Raw genomic sequence first — 12,774 nt, 5'->3', positions numbered from 1 at the left:
AGGTAACACTTGGCAAGAGCCAACTGGCTTTCTTTTGACCCAATCTCTCATCTAGGAATTTAAAACCCAGTGAAATAGAATAAAAGAAAAAAAATCTATACGTACTAAAACACTTACATCACTGGGACTCAAAAAAGCTGCAAACAACCCTATAATGAAAGCTTAAATTATTAAATACTAATATTATAAAACAGCTTGCTGCTGCCAGAACATGGAGAAACACAAAACCATGTTTACAAAGTAATGTGAAAGAAAAACAATATTTAAAACTATATAGCCCAACAACTATTAAGCCTGTGCTCTAGAGCCCAGGAGCTGCAACTGCTGAGCACATGTGCCACAACTACTGAAGTCCGTGCACCCTTGAGCCTGTGCTTCAAAACAAGAGAAGTTTCTGCAGTGAGAAGCCTGTGCACTGCATCTAGAAAGTAGCCCCCACTCACCACAACTAGAGAAAAGCCCATGAAACAATGAAGACCCAGCACAGCCAATACATAAATTGTGTGTATATATATATATATATACATACACACACACACACACACACACACACACACACATATACCTGTATGGCCCAGCAGCATGGTGATCCTGCTACTATAGCAAATAATGATAGCTCGTCTCAGATGATGCCTGATGTTAGCATGCAACAAAGCACCATGTTCCCCCGCCCTCATGTGCAGGCCATGCAGGGAAACAGTGCCCCCAGAAACTACTTCTCCGGCCATCGGATGCCTTTCAACGCACCTTCCATTGGTGCACCCAATGGAAATCAGATGTTCTGTGGTCAGAATCTAGGTTTCCCAGTCAATAAGGATGTCACACGAACAAACCCATCGTTGGTCAACTTATTGCAGAGTGATATCTCTACAGGCAATTTTGGGGTACACAATAAGCAAAATAACATCAATGCAAATAAACAGAAGAAGAAACCTCCTTGGTAGAAGAAAAATAGCGAATCCAAGCACTCCAGATACTCACCCAGCTGGTCTGGAGGAGGCTGATAAGCAGCCATTACCTGGAAAACAAGGAATTAGCTTGGAAAACTCAGGCCCTAAACAGCCAGAATTTTCAAGCTGACCATCAGGCCCTTCACAGAGTTTGGTCCCAAAGGAAACTCCAGCCACAACACTACAGGGGTCTGTTCCCAGGTTAGAACTCAAGGCAAATGCTGCCATAGTCTCTGGACAAAACAGAGAGCCCAAAGAGGTAATTGAAAAGTCCAAAACTCCAAGCCAAATAAACGCTCAAAGTGAAGAGCTGGCTTGTGGCTTCTGACAATATGGAAAATGGACATCGTGAACCATCCTCTCTGCTTCAGCCCCTAGCTCTGCTAAAGACATAACCAATGTGGTGCAGTCCAAGCAAAGAAAATCCAAGTAAACAAGCTGGATGACAATGCGATATTTGTAAATGTGTGTGAAATTCACAAAAAGTAATTTTGAGGTGTGACTTTTTAAATCCATTTCTGTACAGTTAGTTATCTTGACAATGTGATTCTTCTCCTAGTCCCTGCAACTTATTTCGTAAAGTACAATGGGGAAAGCTGTTGTTGAACTCTTTAGATGTTGCAAGATGAAGTTCAAGGTTTCTAAAATGTTGCCACATATTGAGGAGGGCTAATGTGATTACATTATTAGTTTCCACATTTCTTAACCAGTTTAGAGTACAGGGTAATCTTATCATGTATGGATGTGAGAGTTGGACTGTGAAGAAGGCTGAGCGCCAAAGAATTGATGCTTTTGAACTGTGGTGTTGGAGAAGACTCTTGAGAGTCCCTTGGACTGCAAGGAGATTCAACCAGTCCATTCTAAAGGAGATCAGCCCTGGGATTTCTTTGGAAGGACTGATACTGAAGCTGAAACTCCAGTACTTTGGCCACCTCATGCGAAGAGTTGACTCATTGGAAAAGACTCTGATGCTGGGAGGGATTGGGGGCAGGAGGAGAAGGGGACAACAGAGGATGAGATGGCTGGATGGCATCACTGACTCGATGGACGTGAGTCTGAGTGAACTCTGGGAGTTGGTGATGGACAGGGAGGCCTGGCATGCTGCGATTCATGGGGTCGCAAAGAGTTGGACACAACTGACGACTGAACTGAACTGAACTGAATCTTCTCATGATGTGCTGTGGAAGTACTGTGTGTGAATAGCAGTAGCAGGGCAGAAAGAATCTTCTCATTTGGAAATGTTGTAAATAATTTTATCGTGTAGTGTTTTGGATATATTTGTTGTAGAAATGGACCAATGAATAAAGAAAATCTAAGGTTTTTTAAAAACAAACAAAACAAAAAAAAACCAAAACTGTATCTAGCTCATCCTCTTGTTGCCTCTGCTCTTGATGAGGGGCCCAGGCTGGCTGGTGGGAGGCAAAGAGGCCTGGGCGTGGTGTTCCTCACAGGCTCGGGCAGTTTGGGCATTCCCCAGTGCCCCGGGGTCTGTAGCAGATGGGGGTTGCACACCTATACTCACAAGACGCCCGGAGATCGGCTGTTTCTACCCACCAAAATGGCCCCATCCCTGCCAGAGTATTTACAATGGGCACTGATGATCCTCAGATAAAGTAGGATGGAGAAGCATCTGTGAAGAGAGTTGCTATTGATGCTTTTTACAAGGACGCCTATGAGGTCAGTAAGGCTAAATTTGAGAAGCTGTAAACTCAACCAGCTATTTGACAGAGCATGACAAGTTTGCTGACTCCTTTGGCTTTGAAGAGATGTTGAGTGAGCACAGGAAGTCTGATAGCCAACAGGCAGTTACAGATGCTCCCTGGTGGTTACCTGTTAAAGGCACTACCTGGAGACACCCGGAAGGGCCCGACTCTACTGTTTGACCCAGGCCAGATCACCCAGGCTCCTGAAACCACACCGTTGCCTACTGCACCTGGGCAGGGAAGTGGTTACCCATGAAAGTTGAGTGGGAATATTGCTGTCGAGGAGGTCTGCAAACTAGACATTTCCCCCGGGGCAAGAAACTGTAGCCAAAAGGCCAACATTATACCAACCTTTGACAGGGCGAGTTTCCCATGACCAACACCAGAGACCACGGAGACAGTGTCTGCTAACGCCTTTCCTCATAATGGTTATGGTTTATATCAATATAGTAGGGACGCCTAGGAGTGGACTTCAGACTGGTGTGGACCATTCACCATTTTGTCGAAGGAATGATTAATCCAAAAGGCCCTCCTTTGGGGAAAGACTGGATGAAGAAAGGTTATCCTGCATGCACCATACAGATATCGCTGTGCTGCTTGAAGCCAGGACGCACCTCACAGTGCTGCTTGGAAACTGGAATTCTGCTGTGCAGCTGACAGCCTGCCCACCACAGGCTAAGAGCCATGAAAAATCTTCCTGAATCCACGAAGAAGCCGTGTTTAGCCTGTATGAGTCTTCCCTCAGAATGCTGAACAATCTCGTATGAAAAATTCCCACTTCAAGGTGGGTTACATAACTGACTGATGGCTAAAGGAATCACATTGCAAGACCAAATTGCTAATCTGCACCACCTTGTGTGGGGTTTCTCAGGAGGCAGTTAATGGTAAAGAACCCACCTGCCAATGCAGGAGATGTAAGAGATATAGGTTCAACTCCTGGGTGGGGAAGATCCCCTGGAGGAGGGCATGGCAACCCATTTGAGTATCCTTGCCTGGAAAATCCCACTGATAGAGGAGTCTGACAGGTTACAGTCCGTGGGGTCACAAAGAGTTGGATACGACTGAAGCTCTTGCCCACATTAGCATGTGCACTTTATCATTTGGTGAATTTTATGTTTACTTTCGGAGAAGGCGATGGCACCCCACTCCAGTATTCTTGCCTGGGAAATCCCATGGACGGAGGAGCCTGGTAGGCTGCAGTCCATGGGGTCGCTAGGAGTCAGACATGATTGAGCGACTTCACTTTCACTTTTAACTTTTGTGCATTGGAGAACGAACTGGCATACCACTCCAGTGTTCTTGCCTGGGGAATCCCAGGGACGGGGGAGCCTGGTGGGCTGCCGTCTCTGGGGTCACACAGAGTCGGACACAACTGAAGCGACTTAGCAGCAGCAGCATGTTTACTTTTGATAAAGACGAAGGAGTAGAGGGCACCCTGAGTTAGGCTTCAGGAGGCCTGCATTCTACCCAGGCGCTGTCCCTGGGGTTAGACCCCAAGGTCCCACACTAGACCTTCTTGGGCCTCAGTGACCTACCTCATCTCTGCAGTGAGGGGATGAGTAATATAATCTCTGAGGCTCTCTCCCAACTTGCAAATACTCAGAATATATCAGATTCTATTTTGATTTCATAGTGAGAATTTATGATGTTATGTCTTAGCTATTTCTTCCATGTGTGAACCTTGGGTGAAACTAATTATGTAAAATATTAATGATTTTTTCTTATAAATTATTTTTAGAAAAGGATGGGGGGTGGCAGTGATGAGTCTTTCTATTCACATTGTATTTTGTTTTTTCTTTTTTTTTTTTTCAATTTATTTATTTGGCTGTGCCAGGCATTAGTTGTTACAAACATGATCTTCAATCTTTGATGAGCAGGCAGAGTCTTTAGTTGTGCCATGTGGGATCTAGTTCCCTGACCAGGAATCGAACCCAGACCCCCTGCATTAGGAGTACAGAGTCTTAGCCATTGGACCACCAGGGAAGTCCCTTGTTTTTTCAAGGATGGTTCACTCAAATTCAGCAATCTGAACACAAAGGAACATCACTGGGGTGACTCTATTGTGCTTTATCTTTTTAAAAAATATTTATTATTTATTTGGCTGCACTGGGTCTTAGTTGTGGCATGCAGGTTCTTTAGCTGTGGCATGTGGGATCTAGTTCCCCAACCAGGGATTGAACACCAGCTCCCGTGTTGGAAACTCAGAGTCTTAACCACTGCACCACCAGGGAAGTTCCTACTGCTGCCTTACTTTGTGCTTAATTTTTTTCTAGTGCACTATTTTGATTCTCTTCTCATTTCTTTTTCTGATTTTGTTTTTAGTTATTTTCTTAGTGGCCGGGTGTTAGAGGTAACAGCTTCGGTTAATAATAATCTAGTTTGAATTAAACCAACTTAGCCTCAAGAGTATACAAAACTCTGCTCTTACATAGCTTCATCCTCCCTTCCTTATGTTGTTATTGTCACAGATTACATATGTATGCATTGTGTGCCCATTGACATAGATAATTGTTGTTTTTGCATTTGTCTTTTAATCATATAGGGAAAAAAGAGAAGCTACAAACCAAAAATACAACAGTACTGGATTTTACACCTAACTATGTAGGTATAATTACTGGTGTTCTTTACTTCTTTGTACAGTTTTTAGTTACTCTCCTTTCGTTTCAGTTGGAACAACTGTTTAGCATTTCTTGTAGGGCGTGTCTGCTATTATAGCAATAAGTTCTTTAGGTTTTTTTAAAATCTGGGAAAACCTTAACTTATCCTTCTCTGTCATTAATAGTTCTTTTTCTGTTATTATAAAGTTCTATATATTTGTACTTTAAAATGTTAAGAACTGTCTTGTGGGTTTTTTTCCAATTTTTTAAATTGTGGTAAAATACACGTAAAATTTACCAGCTCAACCATTTTTAAGTGCACAGTTCAATGGTATGAACTTCATTTATATTGTTGCACAGCCATCAACATCATCCATCTCCAGAATTCTTTTCATTTCACAAAACTGAAACTCAATACCCATTAAGTGATAACTCCTCATTCCCTCCCCCAGCTCCAGACTCTAACAAACACCATTTTACTTTCTGTCTCTATAATTTTGACTACTGGCAAATCACACTGGGAACATGGGCCACTATTCCCACAGCTGACACCAAGTTTTACAATTCTTCTTTCCATGTCCTGAAAGTGTTCTGAAATCAATCAGAATAGAGGACACAATGGCATTTTTTCCATTACAAATACACACACACAAAGTTAAAGTAAGTCGTAAAAAAGTGAAAAAGAATAAAAAGTAAACTGAGAAAATCAACTCTCTCCCATTCCTATCCTTAATTCTTTTTCCCAGTGCATTCTCAGTCACACAGTCGTATCTGCTGCTGTTACTAAGTCGCTTCAGTTGTGTCCGACTCTGTGTGACCCCATAGACGGTAGCCCACTAGGCTCCTCTGTCCCTGGGATTCTCCAGGCAAGAATACTGGAGTGGGTTGCCATTTCCTTCTCCAATGCATGAAAGTGAAAAGTGAAATTGAAGTCGCTCAGTCGTGCCCGACTCTTAGCGACCCCATGGACTGCAGCCTACCAGGCTCCTCCGTCCACGAGGCAACCACAATTACTAGTTTCTTGTGGATCCTTTCATATATCATCTATGTATAAAAATGTATGTTTGTGTAAACGAAAGTGGGGTTCAGCTGCTTACTGTTCAAAAGCCAATGAAGAGGCAAGACTGGTGAAAAGGAAAATTTGCTTTATTTTGGATGCCAACTATGGAGGGGGGCGGGTAGGGAGAGGGTAGACTCCTGTCCCAAGGCCAACTCCTATCCCACTGACATCAGAGGGCAAGAGATTTCACAGATGGAGGGAGGCGACTATATGCAAAAATAGCAGTCGGCTCCGACAGTCATCTTAAAATTGGCCATGCAGTGGTCTGATCAGCATCACCTTAATTGTTTTAAGTAAAGTTAATCTTCAGTTCTAGGCTTCCCCGGTGGCTCAGTGGTAAAGAATCTGCCTACAGTACAGTAAGCCTAGGTTCTATCCCTGGGTTGGGAAAATCCCCTAGAGTAGGAAATGGCAACCTACTCCAGTATTCTTGCCTGGAGAATCCTATGGACAGAGGAGCCTCGTGGGCTACAGTCCGTGGGGTCACAAAGAGTCGGACACTTACTGAAGCGAAGTAAGCAGCCAAGGAGCAAGCATACTATTTCCCTACATGAATGTACCATGTTTCTACTACTCAACAAAAGCAAAAAACATGTTTGTGGGTTTACCATTACACTTTGACATATTTCCTTCTAGATTTCTATGTAATTATTCTTAAAACAAAAAATTTTCAGGGCAAGCTACTGCCTCTGAAACTGGATAGACAGGCAATTACAGACAATCACAGTTTATAGGGAATGGAAGCCACTGGAGCAAGCAACTGGTAAGAACATGTTAACAGTAATTGACAAATTTCTGGAGGTTGTGTGGACTAGCTTGAGAATCAAAAACTCCTGAGGGCCTAATCATAAGAGGCCCACAAACTTTCATAAATATTTATTTCAGAATCTCTACCAGGTTCTTTTATTATTATTGTTGTTGTTGCTTATTTTTATTTTATTTATTTACTTGTGGCTGTGCTCGGTCTTCATTACTGCAAAATTATGTTTAAAAGTGAAGAAAAAATAAAAAATGTTCCAGACAAAAACCAAGGGAATGTGTTGCCAGTGGACCTGTCTTGCAAGAAACATTAAAAGATATTCTTTAGAGAGAAGAAAAATGGTATAGGTCAGAAACTTGCATCTATATAACAAAAAAAGAGCATTAGAGAAGGAACAAATGAACATAAAATCTTTCATTTTATTGATCTAATATACAGCTATTCAAATAATAGCAACAGGACTTCACTAGTGGTACAGTGGTAAGAATCTGCCTTCCAATATAGGAACACAAGTTTGATCCCTGGTTCGGGAAGATTCCACATGCCGCAGAGCAACTAAACCCACACACCACAACTATTGAGCCGGTGCTCTAGAGTCCACGAGTTGCGACTACGGAAGCCCAAGCACCTAAAGTCTGTGCTCAATGTCAAGAGAAGCCATCGCAATGAGAAGCCCACGCACCACGATGAAAAGTAGCCCCTCCTGCGGCAGCTAGAGAAAGCCTGTAAACAGCAAGGAAGACCCAGCGCAATCACAAATAAATAAATAAATAATAAAAATAGCAACAATGTGTTGGGAGATTACAGCTTATAGATAAGTGAAATGAATGACAACATTATAAGGGACAGGAAGGAGGGATTTATAATTCTTTTATAAGATACCTGCACTATTCATGAACTGGTATAGTGTATTTGGAATTGGACTTAGATTAGTTGTAAATGTATATTTCAAACTTTAGGGAAATCACTAAAGCTTTTTTAAAGTATAATTAACATGCTAAGAGAGGAGAGAAAATGAAATCATATAAAATGCTGGATTAAAACTAGAGAAGAAAAAAAACTAGAGAAGAAAACAGGAGAATATTCAAATAAAGAAACAAAGAATTGCAAAGAATAGAATAGAAAATAGTCACAAATATGGTAGATATTAATCCAACTTTATCAAAAAACATTTAAAATGTGAGTAGTCTTTTAATACACCAATTAAAAGACAGACTGGATAAAACAGACAAGACCCAATTGTTGCCTATATGAAATCTGCTTTAAATATATAATGAGGGATAAATATAAAAAAATGGACAATCCAGTTTTAAATAAATAAATAACCTGAATAGACATTTCTCCAAAGAAAATATACAAATGGCCAATAAGCTCATGAAAAGATGCTCAACATCATTAGTCATTGTGTGCTAAGTTGCTTCAGTCATGTCCAACTCTTTGCGACTCTATGGACTGTAGCCTGCTAGGCTCCTCTGTCCGTGGGATTCTCCAGGCAAGAATACTGGAGTGGGTTGCCATGCCCTCCTCCAGGGGATCTTTCTGACCCAGGGATAGAACTCACAGTCCCTTAAGTCTCCTGCATTCGCAGGCAGGTTCTTTACTGCTAGCGCCACCCGGGAAACCCAAATCAGTCATTAAGTGAAGTTCAGTCTTGTCTGACTCTTTGTGACCCCATGGACTGCAACCTACCAGGCTCCTCCATCCATGGGATTTTCCAGGCAAGAGTCCTGGAGTGGGTTGCCATTTCCTTCTCCAGGGCATCTTGCCAACCCAGGGATCAAACCCGGATCTCTTGCATTGCAGGCAGACACTTTATTGTCTGAGCCACCAGAGAAGCCCAGGGGAAATGCAAATCAAAACCTCAGTGAGATGCCATTTCACATCTATTAGTATTGTTGGTGTGAAATGGCATCTCACTGAGGTTTTGATTTGCATTTGTCTTGGGCTTTCACACCTACTAGGTTATTGTTGCGGAGAAGGCAATGGCACCCCACTCCAATGTTCTTGCCAGAATCCCAGGGACGGAGGAGCCTGGTGGGCTGCTGTCTCTGGGGTCACACAGAGTTGGACACTACTGAAGTGACTTAGCAGCAGCAGGTATTGTTGAGAATGTGGAAAATTTGACACATACATTGCTGTTAGGAAAATAAATAAAATAAATGGTGCAATCACTACAGAAAATAATTTGGGAGTTCCTCAAAGAGCTGAACATTTAATTACCTTATGATCCAGCAATTCTACTCCTAAGCTCAAAAGAGTTGAAAGCAGAGTCTCAAGAGATATTTGGACATGCATTTTCATAGCAGCTTTGTTCACAATAGTCAAAATATGGAAACAAGTGTCCATCAAGAGATAAATGGATAAGCAAAATGTGACATATGCATGGAGATTCCTATAAAAGCTAGGAATAAAACTACCACATAACTCAGCAATCCCTCTACTGGGCATATGCTCTGAGAAAACCATAATCCTAAAAGGCGCGTGTACCCCAATGTTCATCACAGCACTATTTACAATAATTAGGACGTGGAAGCAACCTAGATGTCCATCAACAGACAAATGGATAAAGAAGTTGTTGTACATACACATGATCAAATATTACTCAGCCATTAAAAGGAATACATTTGACTCAGTTCTAAAGAGATGGATGAACCTAGAGCCTATTATCGGAGAAGGTAGTGGCACCCCACTCCAGTACTTTGCCTGGAAAATCCCATGGATGGAGGAGCCTGGTAGGCTGCAGTCCATGGGGTTGCTAAGAGTCGGACACGACTGAGCGACTTCACTTTGACTTTTCACTTTCATGCATTGGAGAAGGAAATGGCAACCCACTCCAGTGTTCTTGCCTGGAGAATCCCAGGGACAGGGGAGCCTGGTGGCTGCCGTCTATGGGGTCACACAGAATCGGATACGGCTGAAGTGACTTAGCAGCAGCAGTAGCAGCAACAGAGCCTATTATACAGAGTGAAGTAAGTCAGAATATGTGTGTTAGTCACTCAGTTGTGTGCGACTCTTTGTGATCCCATGGACTGTAGCCCACCAGGCTCCTCTGTCCATGGAATTCTCCAGGCAAGAATACTGGAGTGGGTAGCCGTTCCCTTCTCCAGGGGATCTTCCTGATCCAGGGATTAAACCCAGGTTACCTGCATTGCAGGCAGATTCTTTACAGTTTGAGTGACCAAGGAGGTCCGAAGTAAGTCAAAAAGAGAAAGGCAAATATCACAAATTAACACATATATACGGAATCTAGAAAGATGGTACTGATGAATCCATCTGCAGGGCACAATGGAGACAAAGACATAGAGAACAAACTTGTGTACACAGCAGGATAAAGAGAGGGTGGAATGAATTGAGAGAGTAGCATTGAAACATACACATGACCATATGTAAAATTAGATAACCAGTGGAAATTTGTTATGTGATTCAGGGAGCTCAAATCTGGTGCTCTTTGACAACCTAGAGGGCAGGATGGAGTGGGAGCTGGGAGGAAGGTTCAAGACTGAGGGGACATACATATAACTACGACTGATTCATGCTGATATAGGGCAGAAACTAACACAATATTGTAAAGCAATTATCCTCCAATTAAAAATAAATAAAAATTTTACAAAGTGACATGTCCACAACAATGGAACATTATTCAACTATGAAAAGGAGTGAAATTCTGACACATGCTACAACATGGATGAATCTTGAAAACATGCTTAGCAAAAGAAGGTAGACACAAAGGACAATGTTGTTTGAGTCCACTTACATGAAATATCCAGGCTAAGCAATTTCAAAGAGACAGAAAGTAGACTAGAGGTCACAAGGGGCTGGGGAGGGTTCTAGGTACTTTCATTGCAAGCATCTTTGCTATAGACATCTTAAGTTGCAAGCATGTTTGCTACATAGCTAATCATCTATAATGCAATTTTGCCATAAAAGATAAATTAGTTTGTTGACAGTCTAGTTTCATTTCCCCTTGATGCAGAACTCCCATTTTTATAATACATAAATCTTGGGTCTCATTATGGTCTACACAGTGAAGAGTCTTAAAATAGTGGATGATAACAACAATGTATGTCAACTTGATACAAAATAGGTTGATAAAACTTACAAGAAGTGTGAAAGAAGAGTGTTTAAAGCCAGATTGCACACTGTACTGAAAAATGGTTACATGTCAGTTTGCAAATCCTTCAGTGATTTGAAGGCATAGGACCCATAGAACTTTTGAACATCTGTTGATGGACAAGATGCCAGGAACAACAGTGGAGAGGTTTTCACAACACAATACAAAGCTCGGTTACAAAATATCCATCTTAGTATCTGGAAACTTATACTTCTCTTAACAAAGGAAATTTTAATATAAAAGAAAAAGTACAATGCTGAACAAGGAGATAAATCATCACTGACAACAAAAATATATGTAATATATATTTATAATATGTATTATATTACAAAAATCTAAGACAAAAATATGTATTATATTATATATATTATATAACTGTGAATAAAAGACTTGCATGTAAGACAAGTGCTTACATGTAGCCCACAGTTATTTGCACAGTATTGCAGTGAACCCACACACATTTTAGTTTATTTAAGGATTTTGTATTTTGCAATAAAGTCTTTCTACTTTCGTTGTTCATATGTTTCATTATGTCCTTTTAATGTCCCTTTTTGGTTTTTTGTTATTTTATCTTTTACAGCAGAATGGTCTTATGGTCAATCAGTTCAGTTCAGTCGCTCAGTCGTGTCCAACTCTTCTCGACCCCATGAATCGCAGCACGCCCGGCCTCCCTGTCCATCACCAACTCCCGGAGTCCACCCAGACTCACGTCCATCGAGTCGGCGATGCCATCCAGCCATCTCATCCTCTGTCGTCCCCTTCTCCTCCTGCCCCCAATCCCTCCCAGCATCAGAGGCTTTTCCAATGAGTCAACTCTTCGCATGAGGTGGCCAAAGTACTGGAGTTTCAGCTTCAGTATCAGTCCTTCCAAAGAAATCCCAGGGCTCATCTCCTTCAGAATGGACTGGTTGGATCTCCTTGCAGTCCAAGGGACTCTCAAGAGTCTTCTCCAACACCACAGTTCAAAAGCATCAATTCTTTGGCGCTCAGCCTTCTTCACAGTCCAACTCTCACATCCATACATGACCACAGGAAAAACCATAGCCTTGACTAGATGGACCTTTGTTGGCAAAGTAATGTCTCTGCTTTTGAATATGCTGTCTAGCTTCATCATAACTTTTCTTCCAAGGAGTAAGCGTCTTTTAATTTCATGGCTGCAGTCACCATCTGCAGTGATTTTGGAGCCCCCAAAAATACAGTCTGACACTGTTTTCACTGTTTCCCCTTCTATTTCCCATGAAGTGATGGGACCGGATGCCATGATCTTTGTTTTCTGAATGTTGAGCTTTAAGCCAACTTTTTCACTCTCCTCTTTCACTTTCATCAAGAGGCTTTTTAGTTCCTCTTCACTTTCTGCCATAAGGGTGGTGTCATCTGCGTATATAAGGTTATTGATATTTCTCCCGGCAATCTTGATTCCAGCTTGTGTTTCTTCCAGTCCAGCGTTTCTCATGATGTACTCTGCATAGAAGTTAAATAAGCAGGGTGATAATATACAGCCTTGACATACTCCTTTTCCTATTTGGAACCAGTCTGTTCCATGTCCAGTTCTAACTGTTGCTTCCTGACCTGCATATAGGTTTCTTAAGAGGC

The 12,774-nt window shown here is 41.8% G+C and overlaps 1 non-coding gene and 1 pseudogene across 1 annotated transcript; one reads left to right on the top strand and one right to left on the bottom strand.

The window, feature by feature from the left end:
• The first annotated feature begins 659 nt into the window (after nt 1-659).
• Nucleotides 660-3,332, top strand: LOC109578947 (formylglycine-generating enzyme pseudogene; annotated as a pseudogene).
• Nucleotides 3,333-4,563: 1,231 nt separating this feature from the next.
• Nucleotides 4,564-4,636, bottom strand: TRNAR-CCU (transfer RNA arginine (anticodon CCU)). Its single transcript has one exon. It is a non-coding gene; the product is annotated as a tRNA-Arg (tRNA).
• Between the last annotated feature and the right edge of the window lie 8,138 nt (nt 4,637-12,774).

This window comes from Bos indicus, chromosome 26 (assembly GCF_029378745.1).
Source record: "Bos indicus isolate NIAB-ARS_2022 breed Sahiwal x Tharparkar chromosome 26, NIAB-ARS_B.indTharparkar_mat_pri_1.0, whole genome shotgun sequence".
NCBI classification, from domain to species: Eukaryota; Metazoa; Chordata; class Mammalia; order Artiodactyla; family Bovidae; genus Bos; species Bos indicus.
This window is presented reverse-complemented; position numbering and strand designations above follow the sequence as displayed.